Raw genomic sequence first — 16,905 nt, 5'->3', positions numbered from 1 at the left:
GTTAATAATTGATTGTTCCCCTTCGGTTGGGGAACTTCAGTGCCATGAATGGGATTCGGATCAGAAGCCGCTTATCTGGAGAGTATTGAACGGGCCAATGAATGAAATTAATTGGCAGCGTAAGCTTGCGCAGGTGTGCGACATCTGCAATTATCTCAGCATATAAGCACACCTGAAGCCAGCAGACGCCATCCTTTTCGCTTCAGATCCTTTCTGAGTGAGTCGATGAGAGTTCCTCTTGCTGATCAGCACTTCAGAGCGAACGAGTGTGTCTCCCGGTCCAGAGTGGGTCTTCGCGGTGGCAGACGGTCGAGCTGGGTTACTCCCTTGCCTGCGGTTCTTTGGGTCCGGTCCTCCAGAGCGGTACGTATAGTTGCAACTTTCCTAAAAGAGCAACACAGTCGTGCAGCACGTCCTTTTCAGGATGGCGCTCCGACTGTGCGTTTCTGGATGCGGGGGTTTCCTGTCTCCGGATGATGGACACGATCACTGCATTGCATGTTTGGGGGTCCAGCATGTTAATGCGGTGCTCGCGGGCGGTTCATGTCGTCATTGCGATGCCATGACCGTTGCACAGCTAAGATCGCGGCTAACTTTCGCAAGAGAGCGAGCCACCCCAGTTGCCTGCTGCTCTAAAAAAGCAGCGGGCGCTCGGGCAGATCTGAGGGTTTCAGCGGGAGCTAATCCGCCGCCCACGGGCTCGCGGACCTCTCGCTCCTCACGGCGCTCCATCCAAGCTTCGGGTGGTGAGAGTGATCCGTCTAACCAGATGGTAGCTCTCACACTCGCTGACACCGGAGATCAGATGTCCTCCGCGGCATCGGAGGGTGGGCTTTCACTGTCCGACGAAGATCCGGACCCGCTCGCCCCCTCCGGGCAGGTGAGCGCTGTCAAATCGGATCCTGAAGCGGACATGTTAGCCGTGCTTTCCCGGGCTGCTTCGGCCGTGGGGTTGGAGATGGTTTATCCCCCAGCTCCGCGGCCGGACCGACTAGATGGGTGCTACGTAGAGGACCAGAAGGCGAAGCCTTCGAAGCCTCTCGTCCCCTTCTTCCCGGAAGTGCACAGTAGGCTCACGCAGTCCTGGAGGGCACCTTTCTCTGCCCGTGCTGCGAGTGCCTCCGCCCTCACCGCCCTTGACGGCGGAGCTGCCAGGGGGTATGAGGCGATCCCGTCAGTGGAGCGCGCTATCGCGGTCAATCTTTGTCCGCGCGGCGCCTCTACGTGGCGGGGTTTGCCCCGCCTCCCGTCCAAAGCCTGTAGGTTGTCTGCCTCCCTCGGAGCCAGAGCTTATAAGGCTGCGGGCCAGGCTGCTTCTGCTTTGCACGCGATGGCCACCTACCAGCGCTACCAAGCGCAGGCGCTGGCCGAGCTGCACGAGGGCGGGTCCAACCCAAGCTTATTACATGAGCTGCGCACCGCGACCGACTATGCTCTTCGGACTACTAAGTCCGCCGCGTGTGCGCTGGGGAGGACGATGTCCACACTTGTGGTTCAGGAACGCCACCTCTGGCTAAACCTGGCCGATATGCGCGACGTTGACAAAGTTCGCTTTCTTGACTCGCCCATATCCCAGGCTGGCCTGTTCGGCGACACCGTCGGTGAATTCACCCAGGAATTCAAGGCGGTGAAAGAGCAGTCGGATGCGATGGGCAATGTCATCTATCGGCGTGGCCGTAAGCCCGCTCCGCCCGCCGAGCCATCCACCTCCGCTGTTCCTCGCCGAGGGCGCCCGCCAACGAGTGCTGCCCCGCCCCCGCCTGCGCCTCCGGCCAAGCGGGCGCGGCGTTCACCTCGAAAGCAGGCAGCCCCTCCTGCCCAGGGCGCCGTTAAGTCCGGTAAACGGACCGCGAAGCGTCCCTGAGACAGGCCATCCGGAGAAGAGGAAACTTGCTCTTTCCCCGCTGGAGGGTGGGGCCCCGATAACAACGGTACTTTTCAGTGCCACCAAAACATCAGTAAAAGAGCACTTTTTCCCTTCCCCGGATGTGACTGCACGAGTTCTGCCAGTCCGGGACGCGCTGCCTTCCGGCTCGCAGACTCTACGTGCTTCGCCAGTGGCTCACGAGCGCTGGGGGGACGGTCTCCCTTTCCTCAGCCCTCCAGCCCCCTCTCCGGAGTCAGGGTGCGGAGCCAGAGCGAATCGCTCTCCTCCAGCTCTTCCGCGGGACCCTCGTGCTTCCCGGATCAGCACACCCACTCCGCGCTGCCCCACCGCTGGTACGTCAGCGATTGTAGCGATGACTCCATTAGCGAGGGCTCTGCCTGCCTGGTTAGCGCGGGCCAGCCCCTCGCGGTGGCTCATACGCACAATCAGACTCGGTTACGCGATTCAGTTCGCGAAACGGCCCCCCAAGTTTACGGGCGTGTATTTCTCCAGGATCAACCCCCTGTCCGCCCCTGTCTTGCGAGAGGAGATTGCTGCCCTCCTGGCGAAGGGTGCAATCGAGCCGGTTCCTCCAGCCGAGATGGAGAGTGGGTTTTACAGCCCATACTTCATCGTACCCAAAAAGAGCGGTGGGTCACGGCCAATCATAGATCTGCGCGTTTTGAACCGCTGTCTGCACAAGCTGCCGTTCAGAATGCTCACGCAGAGGCGCATTCTCCAATGCGTTCGTCCTCGGGATTGGTTTGCAGCCATAGACCTGAAGGACGCGTATTTCCATGTCTCCATTCTTCCACGCCACCGCCAATTTCTGCGGTTTGCGTTCGAGGGTCGAGCGTGGCAGTACAAGGTCCTCCCCTTCGGGCTCTCTCTGTCTCCGCGGGTCTTCACCAAACTCGCGGAGGGTGCCCTAGCGCCCCTTCGGCTCGCGGGCATTCGCATACTCAATTATCTCGACGACTGGCTGATTTTAGCCCACTCGCGGGAGCAATTGATTATGCACAGGGACAAGGTGCTTCGGCATCTCCGCCTACTGGGGCTTCAGGTCAACCGAGAAAAGAGCAAACTCGCCCCCGTGCAGAGGATTTCTTTTCTCGGGATGGAGCTGGACTCGATCACCATGGTAGCGCACCTCTCCGAGGAACGCGCTCGCCTGTTGCTGAACTGTCTGAGGGAGCTCGACAGCAAACTAGTGGTCCCACTGAAGTTCTTTCAGAGGCTCCTGGGGCATATGGCATCCGCAGCCGCCGTCACGCCGCTCGGGTTGCTCCATATGAGACCACTTCAGCACTGGCTTCACGATCGGGTCCCGAGACGCGCATGGCACGCGGGCACACACCGGGTCTCGGTTACTGCGCTGTGTCGCCGCGCCCTCAGCCCTTGGAACGACCCCTCGTTCCTACAGGCCGGTGTGCCTCTAGGACAGGCGTCCAGCCATGTTGTTGTTTCAACAGACGCTTCCAACACGGGTTGGGGGGCCGTGTGTCGCGGGCATGCGGCTGCGGGCCTCTGGAAGGGTGCCCAGCTGCATTGGCATATCAATCGCCTAGAGCTGTTGGCAGTGTTCCTCGCTCTCCACCGCTTTTTACCGGTGCTGGAGCGGCAACACGTGCTGGTCAGGACGGACAGTATGGCGGCGGCGGCGTATATCAACCGCATGGGGGGTATGCGCTCTCGCCGCATGTCTCAGCTCGCCCGCCGTCTGCTCCTCTGGAGTCACCCGCGGCTGAAATCGCTGCGCGCCATTCACGTCCCAGGCACGCTCAATCGTGCAGCCGATGCGCTCTCACGACAGCTGTTACGCCCTGGAGAATGGAGACTCCACCCCGAGTCTGTTCAGCTGATATGGGCGCGATTCGGGGAGGCCCAGATCGATCTGTTTGCTTCCCCCGAGAACGCTCACTGCCAGTTGTTTTTTTCCCTGACCGAGGGCTCTCTCGGCACGGATGCACTGGCCCACAGCTGGCCTCGGGGCATGCGCAAGTATGCGTTTCCCCCAGTGAGCCTGCTCGCGCAGTTTCTGTGCAAGGTCAGGGAGGACGAGGAACAGGTTCTGCTAGTTGCGCCCCTTTGGCCCAACCGGACCTGGATATCAGAGCTCTCACTCCTCGCGACGGCCCTCCCCTGGCGGATCCCTTTGAGAGAGGACCTACTCTCTCAGGGACAGGGCACCATCTGGCACCCTCGCCCCGATCTTTGGAACCTCCACGTGTGGTCCCTAGACGCGAGGAAGACTTAGGTAACCTACCGACTGCGGTGGTTAATACCATCACTCAGGCTAGAGCCCCCTCCACGAGGCGCGCCTACGCCCTGAAGTGGAGTCTATTCACTGAATGGTGCGTCTCTCGCAGAGAAGACCCCCGAAATTGCCAGATTAGTGTTGTGCTCTCTTTCCTTCAAGAGAAGTTGGACAGCAGGCTGTCGCCCTCCACTCTCAAGGTTTACGTGGCCGCCATCTCCGCTTATCATAGCGCGGTAGCTGGCGGCACCGTGGGAAAGCATAACCTGGTCATCCAGTTCCTTAGGGGTGCTAGGCGAATTAATCCATCTCGCCCCCCTCTCATGCCCTCTTGGGATCTCGCCCTCGTTCTCACGAGTCTGCGATCCGATCCCTTTGAGCCACTCGAATCAGTATCTCTAAGATTTCTGTCCCTGAAGACAGCTCTGCTGGTTGCGTTGGCCTCCATCAAGAGGGTCGGGGACCTGGAGGCATTTTCGGTCAGTGACTCGTGCCTGGAATTCGGGCCGGATTACTCTCACGTCATCCTGAGACCCCGCCCCGGTTATGTGCCCAAGGTTCCTACCACCCCCTTTAGAGATCAGGTAGTGAACCTGCAAGCGCTGCCCCCGGAGGAGGCAGACCCAGCCCTTTCTTTAATTTGTCCAGTTCGCGCTCTGCGCATTTATGTGGACCGTACTCAGAATTTTAGATCATCTGAGCAGCTCTTTGTCTGTTATGGCGGTCGGCAGCAGGGAAGTGCCGTATCAAAACAAAGATTATCCCACTGGATTGTGGATGCCATTTCACTCGCTTATTCGAGTCGAGGTCAGCCGTGTCCCCCGGGAGTTCGTGCACACTCCACTCGGAGCGTTGCATCCTCTTGGGCGCGTGCACGCGGCGCCTCTCTAACAGACATCTGTAGAGCTGGGGGCTGGGCGACACCCAACACATTTGCAAGGTTTTACAATCTGCGAGTGGAGCCGGTTTCCTCAAGGGTATTAGGTAACCCTTTGGTGATTGAGGAGACAACTCGGTAGGGTGTTGAAACACGCTTGCGGCGCCATTCTCCCTAACACGGAGGTACGTGCGCCTTTTTTATCTGTCAGTAAAGTTCCCCGTCAGGTGAGCCCTGCAGATTCCTCCGTGGCCCCCAGCACTGACTCAGCGGAGGAGTCACTTGCTGGCCCACTACGTTGTAGGTCTGCCCACTGGTCAGCCCGCGTTTTGGGTATAGGTGCCTGCTATGCGTGATCCCCACTAGGCGATCCCATATGCTTATTCCGCCACGGTTAAGTCCCCCCCCTGGGTGGACCCGTGTCTTCCCTCTCCGCTAACCACTCTTTTGCTATGCGTACTCCCCATTTTTAGGGCTAGTCCATAGGTAAATTCTGCCATCTATCCCCCCCTTGGGTAACGGATGGCCTCCGCAGCGTCCTCCCTATCGGGATTGCACGCTTCCCAACGTACTGTCGTATTTCCTAGAATTATCTAGATGCTCACGACTTCCCAAAAAATATATCTAAATCCGTAAAACTTCTGTTGAAGTAGGATAAATTAGGGCCAGGGACACGTTGGAGGACCGCGCCCCCCATGATGTGGGTGCGTCACGCTTGCTTGACTATCTCCTCATCGGGGGTGTTGGTAAGGTGCAGTCATTATGGCGCTTTCCATATTCTCCCATTCATGGCACTGAAGTTCCCCAACCGAAGGGGAACGTTCGAGGTTACAGAAGTAACCCTTCGTTCCCCGAGGAGGGGAACGGAAGTGCCATATTCCGTCGCCATAATGACTGTCCCTTAGCTGTTTGAAAGTCTCTTCAGCTTAAAAGGATGGCGTCTGCTGGCTTCAGGTGTGCTTATATGCTGAGATAATTGCAGATGTCGCACACCTGCGCAAGCTTACGCTGCCAATTAATTTCATTCATTGGCCCGTTCAATACTCTCCAGATAAGCGGCTTCTGATCCGAATCCCATTCATGGCACTTCCGTTCCCCTCCTCGGGGAACGAAGGGTTACTTCTGTAACCTCGAACGTTTTCCCCTGTACTGTAGGAAGATCTATGTATTGCACATTGTTTATGCTGTATTTTCTGTTTTTAAATAATAATAACAATAAACTTGAAAGAAATGCTTAATACTATGTTGAAGTTTCTATTGCTGTATTAAAACTAAGATAAAGGAATCATATCTTTAGTGGCTTAAAGTGATATGATGAATTAGAGTTATTCTGTTATTCCACACTAACTGGACATGTAGCACTCTTCTACAATTGAGAAATATAAATCACAATTACTTTAGATTTTTAAAACTGACATTGAAAAATGTTATCTCCTTAGAATTGAGAAGCTTCTGTTGTCTATCTTCAAGTAAAATCTTAATATATATTAAAATGTTGCCAATCTAAAGGAAAAAAAATTGTATTACTCAAAATTTGAAAATATGGACTTATATGGCTCTTCGTCTTAAGGCCTCAATTGTAAAAGTGAAATAAATGTGTATACTACTACAACTACTACAGCTACTACTACTACAAAAAATAAATAAATAAATAAATAAATAAATAAAATATTAATAATACTTATTATTGTTGTTGGGGCAACGCAGTGGCGCAGTAGGTAGTGCTGTCGCCTCACAGCAAGAAGGTCGCTGGGTTGCTGGATTGAACCTCGGCTCAGTTGGCGTTTCTGTGTGGAGTTTGCATGTTCTCCCTCCGTTCCCGTGGGATTCCTCTGGGTGCTTCGGTTTTCTAAAGACATACAGGTGCAGGTACAGGTGAATTGGGTAGGCTAAATTGTCTGTAGTGTGTGTGTGTGGATGTTTCCCAGAGATGGGTTGCGGCTGGAAGGGTATCTGCTGCGTAAAAATGTGCTAGATAAGTTGGCGGTTCATTCCGCTGTGGCGACCCCGGATTAATAAAGGGACTAAGCCCACAAGAAAATGAATAAATGAATTATTGTTGTTGGGCATCACAGTGGGTAGCACAATCTCTTCACAGCAAGAAGGTCGCTGATTAAAGCCCTGGCTGGGTCAGTTGGCATTTCTGTGTGGAGTTTGCATGCTCTCCCTGTGTTCACTGTTTCTCCACAGTTTAAAGACTATACTGCGATATAGGTCGGAAGGGCATCCGTTGCGTAAAACATACATGTATGCTGGATAAGTTGGCGGGTCATTCCGCTGTGGTGACCCCTGATTCATAAAGGGACTAAGCTCTTGCAGATGAATGAATGTATTTTTATTGTTGTTGTTACCATTAATTTTATAATCATTTTTACAAATGGCCTAACTTTATCTCATTTGAATACACAATTCTAACCTGCCTCAGAAGAAGAGTGGAAATGTGTCCTTGTGTATAAAACAAGATCTCTTCACCTCATGAGTTGTTGAAGAAAACCCTAAAATGACTAAGAAATAAGTATTGGATGCATTCAACAAATATGATGCAGGACAGTGCTATTATTACTGTTCTTGTTACTATTATTACTATATTTTATGGCCATATCAGACATTCATCTGAAACAAAAATGTGTCCTTTTCCTGTAATCATCAGTGTCAAGTTTAATCACACCCTTCTTAAATTCCCAAAAGAGCTTCTGCATATGATATGAGCACCAATATGTTAGCGGCTGACTGTGACGCCGAGTTGAACATAAATCAGCTAAGCACATCAGAGAATGAGCTTCAGAGACATTTCCATGGCAACACATGCATTGAAATGGCAGAGACTGATTGTTTTCTGTCAAAGGCCAGCAACATGGACAGAAAACCTTGAGACCACGTCGACTAGCGCCGTGTGGAGGCTTTCACTTCTCACCAGCTAAGAAGACGCACAGCACTAGCACCGCTGTGCATGTAGAAAAGAAACTCTAAGCTGTTTAAGTCAGCCAGTAATCCAGCAATGAGTGCAATGTGACATGACCACTGGGGACAATGAGGCCATGCTCATTCATTCATTGTCCCGCCAGCCTGATATCATCACCATGCTTGCTAAATCTGCTGCCAGCAGAGCGATGGGCTTCTTAACATCATTATTAATATGTTTAGAATAATCGGTGTCTTCATTACACCCTAAAGCTGCAGTAACAGGATTTTCTTCTCACTGATATGCTTACAAAATCCTCAGAATGGCTGTCAGATTAAGGCTTTTCTGTGAATGAATGCCTCCTCCATTCTTAAGATCTGTATTCAGCAATTACTTAGATTCTTGAACCTGAGTCACAATTCAACTCCAGAGGAAAGAGGGGAAACTACACCCCCTATAGCCGCTAGTGATGCTTTAACAGCAACTGAGATATATAGGTGCAAATATTAATTCACTTAGGTCCAACAAGTGCTATGTGAGAAGCGTTTTATGAATATTTATTATATATACTTGGGCAGAATATATAACCTATAAAGTGAGGACAAATACTTTGTATTTTATTGTAGCTATTAAGAATGAGGCAAATCTTTACAGTTGCTTTAGTGATCTTTCATTCACACGATCAGAAACTTTCCAATGGAGTTTAGATAAAGACAACAACATTCTAAAACTATATTAGCTAAAAAGAAGAAATATACATTGAATGTTGCTCTGATATATTACATATATATATATATATATATATATATATATATATATATATATATATACACATAACATATATATACACATACATACATACACACACACACACACACACACACACACACATATATATATATATATATATATATATATATATATATATATATATATATATATATATATATATATATATATATATATGCAATTGTCAAAAGCATTAAACAGGAACAGTGGAAATGTTGAGTGACAAAAAGTTAAAGGTTTTCATTACAAGAATGTGGACAGAGTGGAGTTTAAAAGAAAAATCATAATAAAAAAATGTCTAATTAAGAGGACACAATATTTCCGCTATAAGCATTAGCATTTAGAATGAAAGCAAATTAAGAATTAAAATGCCTTTAAATGACTAAAATGATTATTGGTGAATAAAAGGAGTTCAGTGCTGAGTCATTTGGTGCAGCTTTGATATGCAGTACAAGCACAAACAGGAGCAAGCTTTTAAAAGTTAGCATGAGGATTAACACCCCTCCTATGGTAAATCTCTGTACTGCATGGCAATAAATCACTCCACTTAATTTCATTACATTTTCCATTAATCCACAGCTTTTTTGGCAGTCAAAATATTTTGTCTTAATGGTTTCCATACAGATTAAAAGCTTTGCTTTTGCCCTTGTGAAAGTTTGAAATGAATGAGATTTAAGGAATTTCAGGAATCCTCAAATAATGAAATGCATTTTATTCTACACATACCATTAGAAGCTGTTATGACATTCATCCCTCTGGGACTGTTCCTTATTTCAGAAAGACAAAAGTCATTTAAAATCTTGAAATGTGGGTTAGCCAAATCATGATCAGATTAACTGAGCAGTCAAAATTTGACAGGTCTTCCTAAGCAGAAGTCATGTGATTACAAATGCTGAGAAACAGTTACTGAATGGGATTGGGATTTATATCACAAACCTCCTGCAGTTCCACACAGAGCCCCTAGGACATTACACACAAGTATAATTAGTATAATTACATTTCATTTCACAAGCCATTTTGGCATGTTTTCAAAAAAAGGTCAATGTCTGTTAAATGGTCACTAATGGTGGAAATGTCAGATGGCTTTTTGTAGCCAAAAATAACATGCCTATACAGAAACTGACTTTCGAGCTACATTTATTTCTTCTACACTGAAAGTGGATCCCATTGCAAAAAGCCTGTCAGCTTAGTTTCTGAACTTACTATTTGGATGGGCTCCCAACAAATATTCTGTTGAATAGAAACAGCTTAACAGTCCACAAATACTCTATTAATAATGCTACCTATATGTGCCTTAAGTGACGACATGGTAGCTCAGTGTGTAGCACTGTCACCTTACAGCAAGAAGGTTGCTGGTTTGAGCCTCGGCTGGGTCATTTGGCATTTCTGTGTGGAGTTTGCATGTTCTCGCCGTGTTCAGGTGGGTTTCCTCAGGGTGCTCTTTTTCCCTCAAAGTCCAAAGAAATGTGGTATAGGTGAATTGAATAAGCTAAATTAGCCATAGTGTTTGTTGGTGTGCATATGAGAGTGTATGGGTTTTTCCCAGTGTTGGGTTGCAGCTGGAAAGGCATCCGCTGTGTAAAAATTATGCTGAATAAGTTGGCGGTTCATTGTGCTTTGGTGACCCCTGATTAATAGGGATTAAGCCAAAAAGAAAATGAACGAATGAATGTTACTTACTGTAGGGCGCATTTAAATTACGTGGTTCAAGAAATCCAAATTCCAATTTTATTGCTGACAAAAAACATTTACAGGAAAATACATGGATTCTGATATTGTCGGATCATTCTTCATATAAATTTGATATACCCACAAAAAGTGGGTTTGTGTATATATACGTACATCTACCTTGAGTTTCTTTGTTGCATGTATAATGCAAGTGTCAACATAGGCTCATTGGAAATATGTATTTTGGCCTACATTTTTGTGAAACCGCAAAAACGTACTTCAACATACGTTTAACTGCAGTTTCTAGGTAACTGGAATAGCTACAGCAGTCACGATCGTCTGGTCTCATATGAAGCATGAGATCGCGATGACATATGATGACGTGTGCAGGTGCTGTAGTGCTGCCCCAGTTCTTAGGGGTAAATTTTGAAGCCCTTCCCCTTCACACTCATTTTTAAGGGCCAAGGGGAAGTGGAAGGGGTACAAAAATAGAATTGGGACTGAGCCTTAGAGGAGACGTTTACCTAATTTTGTACATTGTATTCCACTTTAATGAAACTATACTAAACAAACTCGATTAATATAACCATTCAGAAAAAAACAGCATGTTCTACTATAAATTTTAGACCTAGAGCGCCGCCATCTTGGAATGTCACTGTGTCTGACGTCACAGGGTTGGTTCCGTTCTCTCAGCTAAACAGACTGTAAAGCTTAATTTAACCCAGTGCGTGAAGTTGTGGCTGAGTTTAGGAAAGAGTTTAGGTGAGTGGTCCGCTGACCTACGTAATCTGTACGACAAGCTCTGCCTTCACATGGATAAGTGCATGAAAGACTAAGTAACATATTTAGATTTGTAGACAGCACCATCTAGTGGATGTGTCCGCTGAAATGTGCAACAAAACATACCCAGAGCAATCTATTTTACGTTTCACAAAAATGTAGGCTGAGAAACTTATTTCCAGTAAGGTTTTTTCATATAGCAAATACTCCAGTCGTCCATATAATTAGTAACTTAACTCTAATTTGTAAATACTATTTTCATTGTAATATATTTATTCATTCATTCATTTTCTTTTCGGCTTAGTTCCTTTATTAATCAGGAGTCGCCACAGTGGAATGAACCGCCAACTTATCCATGTTTTATGCAGTGGATGTCCTTCCAGTCGCAACCCAACACTGGGAAACACCCATACTTTTGCATCCACACTCATACAGTACGGACAATTTAGCGTATTCAACTCACCTGTACCACATGTCTTTGGACTGTGGGGAAAACCGGAGAACTGGAGTAGACCCACACAAACACGGGGAGAACATGCAAACTCCACATAGAAATGCCAACTGACCCAGGCAGGGCTCGAACCAGTGACCTTCTTGCTGTGAGGGGATCGTGCTACTCACTGTGATGCCTGTTATAAAAACAATTGTTTTGTTACATTTTTTTTTTCCTCCTTATACATTGAATAGTCCCAGTAACCTTTAAGCATCATTCCAGTTAAACACAAAGCTGGAAGAGAGCTACCTCACCACAGTCTGATGTGAAGTTAAAATACTAGCATCTTACAGTATGTCTCTGTTTGCTGTGAAAATTAACCATAACTATCTGTCTTCATCTCAACCACAGTGTGAGGTAGCATGTGAACTGCAATTTAAAGATGACAGCAGGAATGGGAATCTCTCCTAATGGCTAGATGGGCATTGCTGATTGGAAGCACTCCCTTGTCTCCAGCTCAAGAAACCAGTCATAAAAGGATTGGATCCTCAGACTGCATTGGCAAATAATAATTAACTCCCCTTTGGTCTCACAGACACAAGCAATAATTGACAAGGCAGATCTAAAGACCTCAAAAGACACTATACCGTGTTCTTATGATGGATTAACATCTGAAAGCATCCCAATAGAACGTTATTCCGAATACTTGTAATATTTCAGCAGGTGAAGTGTCTGAGCAGAAAACAAAAGGACATTTAGCCTTCCAGTGTGTATAGTCTACGGCCATAGATCCTAATGTCAAAATTTGTGTCACTGGGAAAATTAACTCTAAGAGAAGAATGTGAAAAGCATAATGAAGAGGAAGCGTGTGTGTTTGTGTGTGCGGCAAGACAATATAACGGAAGTCAAGATTCTCTATAGCAGAGATGCCCATAGAAAAGCCAAAATCTGAAAGTTGGCCCATGGTAATCTTTGATTTGGCCCACCATCCCATTTTAAAAGAGAGGGAGAATGTTGGAAAGATGGTTGGGGCATATGCCTTTGACCGAGATTGTTATTTCAATTTTAATGTAGGGATAATGGGACGATAACCATTTTCAATGTATACCGCGGTTGGAAATAGTCATGGTTTTTAAACCGCCAAAATTTTCAGCTATACAGTTGCTGAGGTTTGTGTAAGATTTTTTTATTTACATTTTTTTGGACAACATCATCTCAAGCAGCAAAAATAAATTCCAAAAATGCCAAAATTTTAAAGAAATCAGTGTTTTTGAAACTAATGAAGACAGCAGAAGCCAGTAATTGATTTGAATTATTTAGCCTGACATGTTTAACGTTACAAAATATGTTAAATGTTTCTCAAAATAAAATATATTGTGTTTAAAAGGAAAACATTTTTTAGTTTTTTTACCCAGACACTTAAAAAGACCAATACCTTGAAACCGTGATATTTTTATCCAAGGTTATCATATTGTCAGAATCTTATACTGGCCCATGCCTATTTAATTGTAACCATTTCTTTCTTTGTTTTATTGCTGAGCTACAAAAAAAAAAAAGCCAACTGAAATTAAATGTTTCAATAAAATGTTGTAAATGAATCCGACTTTTAAAATGTAAAAGCTGTCACTTGACAAAAAAGCAATGCACAAGACATCGGCAAGCAAATCAATTAAGGCAAAGGCAGAAACAGGGTTTTCAGCAATGAGCTCCATTGTGTTATAAATGGGATTGTTTATGTTTTTACTGTAATAAGTTCATTATGAAATGTAAAGAATTATACTGCATTAGTTCATATGATTTAAAGCAACACTTTCTAGATATCTTTAAATATTTACAAATAAAACTACCCATGGTAAATTTAATGTAATATGGTGTGATATATTCGGTTTGGCTTATATTCGGCCCACATCCCTCATTCAAGTTTGGTATTTGGCCCTTTAAAAGAAAAGGTTTGGGCACCCCTGCTCTATAGAGAGAGAGATGGACACAGATGCTCTTGCTCTCCTTATACGGTTTGTACATTTTATCATCTCCTCGGCAGAGGTGTGTCACTGCACTGTTCTCAATCTGATCTGACAGAGTGCTGGTGTTTTCAGTGATACAACATCTTAGCAAAGTGCTCCAAAGACGAAGCCATGTTTTATTCATTTCATCTTTATAAGCCATGAAAATAGACAGAGATGCAACTCCGTCCTATAGTCAAACATGCTTGCTAATTCTGACTGAAGTGATCTTCACACCAAGCTTGGCTGATCTGTATTAGTCTTAATTCAGACACTCATTTACTTGGTGCGTTGTGGAAATAATTTTAATTAAAATTGTCTTGAATGATTACGGGCTGAGATATGATTAAGTGTTTTCAAGCACAAATACAGTAATGGTTCATCCAAATGCTGCTTTAAAGTAATAGTTTATCAACAAAATCCTGGATTTAAACCTACAAAGCATCCTCGTTGGTGTTCTAACAGATGTTAAATTAACATAATAATACATTTTCATCAGGGATTTTTCTTTTCCACCTAACATAAACCGCTGAAGAATAATGCTGTGAGACACACAAGCGCTGTGATTGGCTGCTATGCTGAACATCTGATTGATGTTACACAAATAAAGTAAATGCTCTCATAAATGTGCACCGACTCTCACAATCACCACCTCCCTTCATCCGGAGCAGAAATTTACACTATACAGTAGCTCTGGGCCACTGACCACCATCAATATTTTATCAGGCCCCAACCCTGACACATAATTTTTTCATGTGACACTTAAGCTGCTGTGGAGATGGAGGTTTCTAGGCATGTAGGAAAAACTGCATTATTTCGTTCACTAGAATAAAAGATTGTTATTTCTCTCTGTAATGCGTGCATATATATTTCCAACACCACATACATAGAAAAGCAAATGTAAGAGAATTACGGAGAAAGTCATGATTTGTGTCATTAAAATTTTGATGGAAAGGAATCATTAAGGGACCATTTTGATTGTCCCCTTTAGACATTCTACTGACTAAGTAACCTTTCATCTTCATGTCAACTAGCAGTCATTAGAGTACTGGTTAAAATTACATTTTCATGTGTGTGAATGCATCATGGGGTTTCATTTACTACACACATACACGACTTGTGGTGTTTTACAACATCTGCTGTCATTGGATATGCACAAATTCACATGTGATCTTTACAGTTTTCTATAGACACGCACATACAAGCATCTTTACAATAACCTGTTAAAATAAACATTTGGCTTAACTTGACAAATGCAGATTTTTTTAGCTCTATTTCTATATCATGTCAGCATTGATATCACAATGTGCACATCCGCAATTGTCCCATCACACTCTGTGCAATGTTGAGATGGGATTATGGTTGATCAGGAGCAGTTCAGGACGCATGTGATTTGAGGAGTCACTGATATAGAGTGAAGGTTTAAGGCCTGTGTGAGACTGTGTGAGCATTTCAGGAGTTTCAAAGCATTCAGACACAAGAAACTGTACTGTTTGTAACTTTAATAAAGATTTTAATGAATCAAGACTATACAGTGTTATTCAATTTCTGTACCTGAATAAAGCTTGAATCTCCCAAAATCCATTAAACATTGTTTATTCCCTCTGTATATTTGCTCTATTTATCTAATTTGTTTATTATATTGTATGCATTATTCAATCTCCTATAAAATCCAATAAAATGAATGAATTATTTCCAAATAGTGCTATTCATAAGTCATCCGGTGACATCTTATTTTCAACACCAAATAAAAATGTATTGCCATGTGAGATGTTTTTTCAATAACATCCAGCCCTAATACAACAGTCCATAAAACTAAGTAGTATTAACTTACAATAAAATTCTATCAAAATAGCTATAGAGTTTTTTATGATTACTTTAAGGGTAAAATAAATGTATATGCTATATTTAGTAAGAACTTGAAGCCGTAGACTTGAATAAACTGTCCTGGTTCCATATGCATAGTGTAAAAGTGACACTATAATAAAATAAAATTCTAAATCTGAAAGCACAGCTTTATCTTAGACACTATTGTCCCACACTAGAAATAAATAGGCCAAATGTACTGGTAAAACTCTTGTTGTTAAACATTATATTCAATATAACATACAGCAGTATGATATTTGTCACAGAAACTTCCATTTTTGTTACTCATTATACGACCACGTTGTGATTGCAGGCATTCACCAGATCTTTTACAAAAAAAAAACAAACAAACACAGATCACCTTAGATATTTCACCTTTTGCTATTAAAACGCTTACATAGTAAGATTGAACTAAATCTAAAACACTTTATATTCATAAAACTAAACATAAAATTTGATTGTGATTTACATGATCTTTGTTCTTTTACTCTGAGGAAAGTTATTTGTATACAGTAAAAAATATAGTTGAAACTTTAAATCCTTGTTCATTAAAAAATAATAAAATAAAAATTAAGAATTCCATCTCGATTTTAATTTTTATATATCATAATTTGGAAAATATACTGAAATATTTTAGGTCTGAAACAAAATGAAGGTGAGCATGGCTGTTAAATGTAAAAAATAATTTCAATTCATTGGGCAAACGATTTGATTTCTTTAATTTAAATTTTATTTAATTTTCAGCTTAGTCCCTTTAATAATCTCAACTGCATGTCTTTGGACTGTGGGGGAAACCAAAGCACCTGAAGAAAACCCACGTGAACACAGGAAGAACATACAAACTCCAGACAGAAATGTCAACTGACACAGGCGAGGCTTAAACCAGTGACCTTCTTGATGTGAGACGATTGTGTTACCCACTGAGTCACCGTGATGCCTTCTTTAATTTTAATTCATTCATTTCCTTTATTTAGCCAGGAGATCACATTGAGACAGTACTGTCTCTTCTTCCAGTGAGACCTGGTCAAGATGGCAGGCAACACATAAAGTTTCATATAAAAATCACAAAAAATACCACAATTAACAACTAAATTTTTAAAAAAATCAAATGGGGAAAGAAATGGAATCCAGAAATATCAATAGACTCCATAATAAACCTGAAGCGATATAGTTGACATGCAGCAAATTTCCTAAACTTTGCATTGATTTACTTATAGTCACAGAATCTCTAGTAGGAGTTTGCACATTACTCCTGTGCTCAATGCTCTTCATTTGCTTCCTATTAGTTTTAGAGTAAATTTAAAGATTCTGGTGATTACATATAGAGTTTTGCATGGTCAGCATATACCCCCCCCCCCCCCCCCCCCAGCCCCAGTCACTCCTGTGGCCGGTCTCTGAAGTCTTCTGTCAAACACCTTTTAGCCATTCCCAGAACAAGTCTTAAGATTAAAGGTGACCGTGCC

General features: G+C 44.1%; 1 protein-coding gene and 1 long non-coding RNA gene across 12 annotated transcripts in view; one reads left to right on the top strand and one right to left on the bottom strand.

Moving 5' to 3' along the window:
- Positions 1-16,905, bottom strand: part of shha (sonic hedgehog signaling molecule a) — a 139,798-nt gene that overhangs the window by 97,199 nt on the left and 25,694 nt on the right. For 5 of the 11 annotated variants that reach the window (XM_073906157.1, XM_073906161.1, XM_073906159.1 and 2 more), the window contains exon 4: positions 6,683-6,850. The exons of the other annotated variants lie outside the window; for them this stretch is intronic. The gene's annotated coding sequence lies outside the window, so the exon portion shown is untranslated. The remainder of the gene's footprint in view (positions 1-6,682; positions 6,851-16,905) is intronic. 11 annotated transcript variants of the gene reach the window in all.
- The window catches only part of LOC137490296 (uncharacterized), a 131,521-nt gene that overhangs the window by 90,764 nt on the left and 23,852 nt on the right, over positions 1-16,905 (top strand). The gene's annotated exons all lie outside the window — the stretch shown is intronic.

Source organism: Danio rerio, chromosome 7 (genome assembly GCF_049306965.1).
Source record: "Danio rerio strain Tuebingen ecotype United States chromosome 7, GRCz12tu, whole genome shotgun sequence".
NCBI classification, from domain to species: Eukaryota; Metazoa; Chordata; class Actinopteri; order Cypriniformes; family Danionidae; genus Danio; species Danio rerio.
Note: the sequence above shows the minus strand (reverse complement) of the source record. Positions and strands in the feature narration are given on the sequence as shown.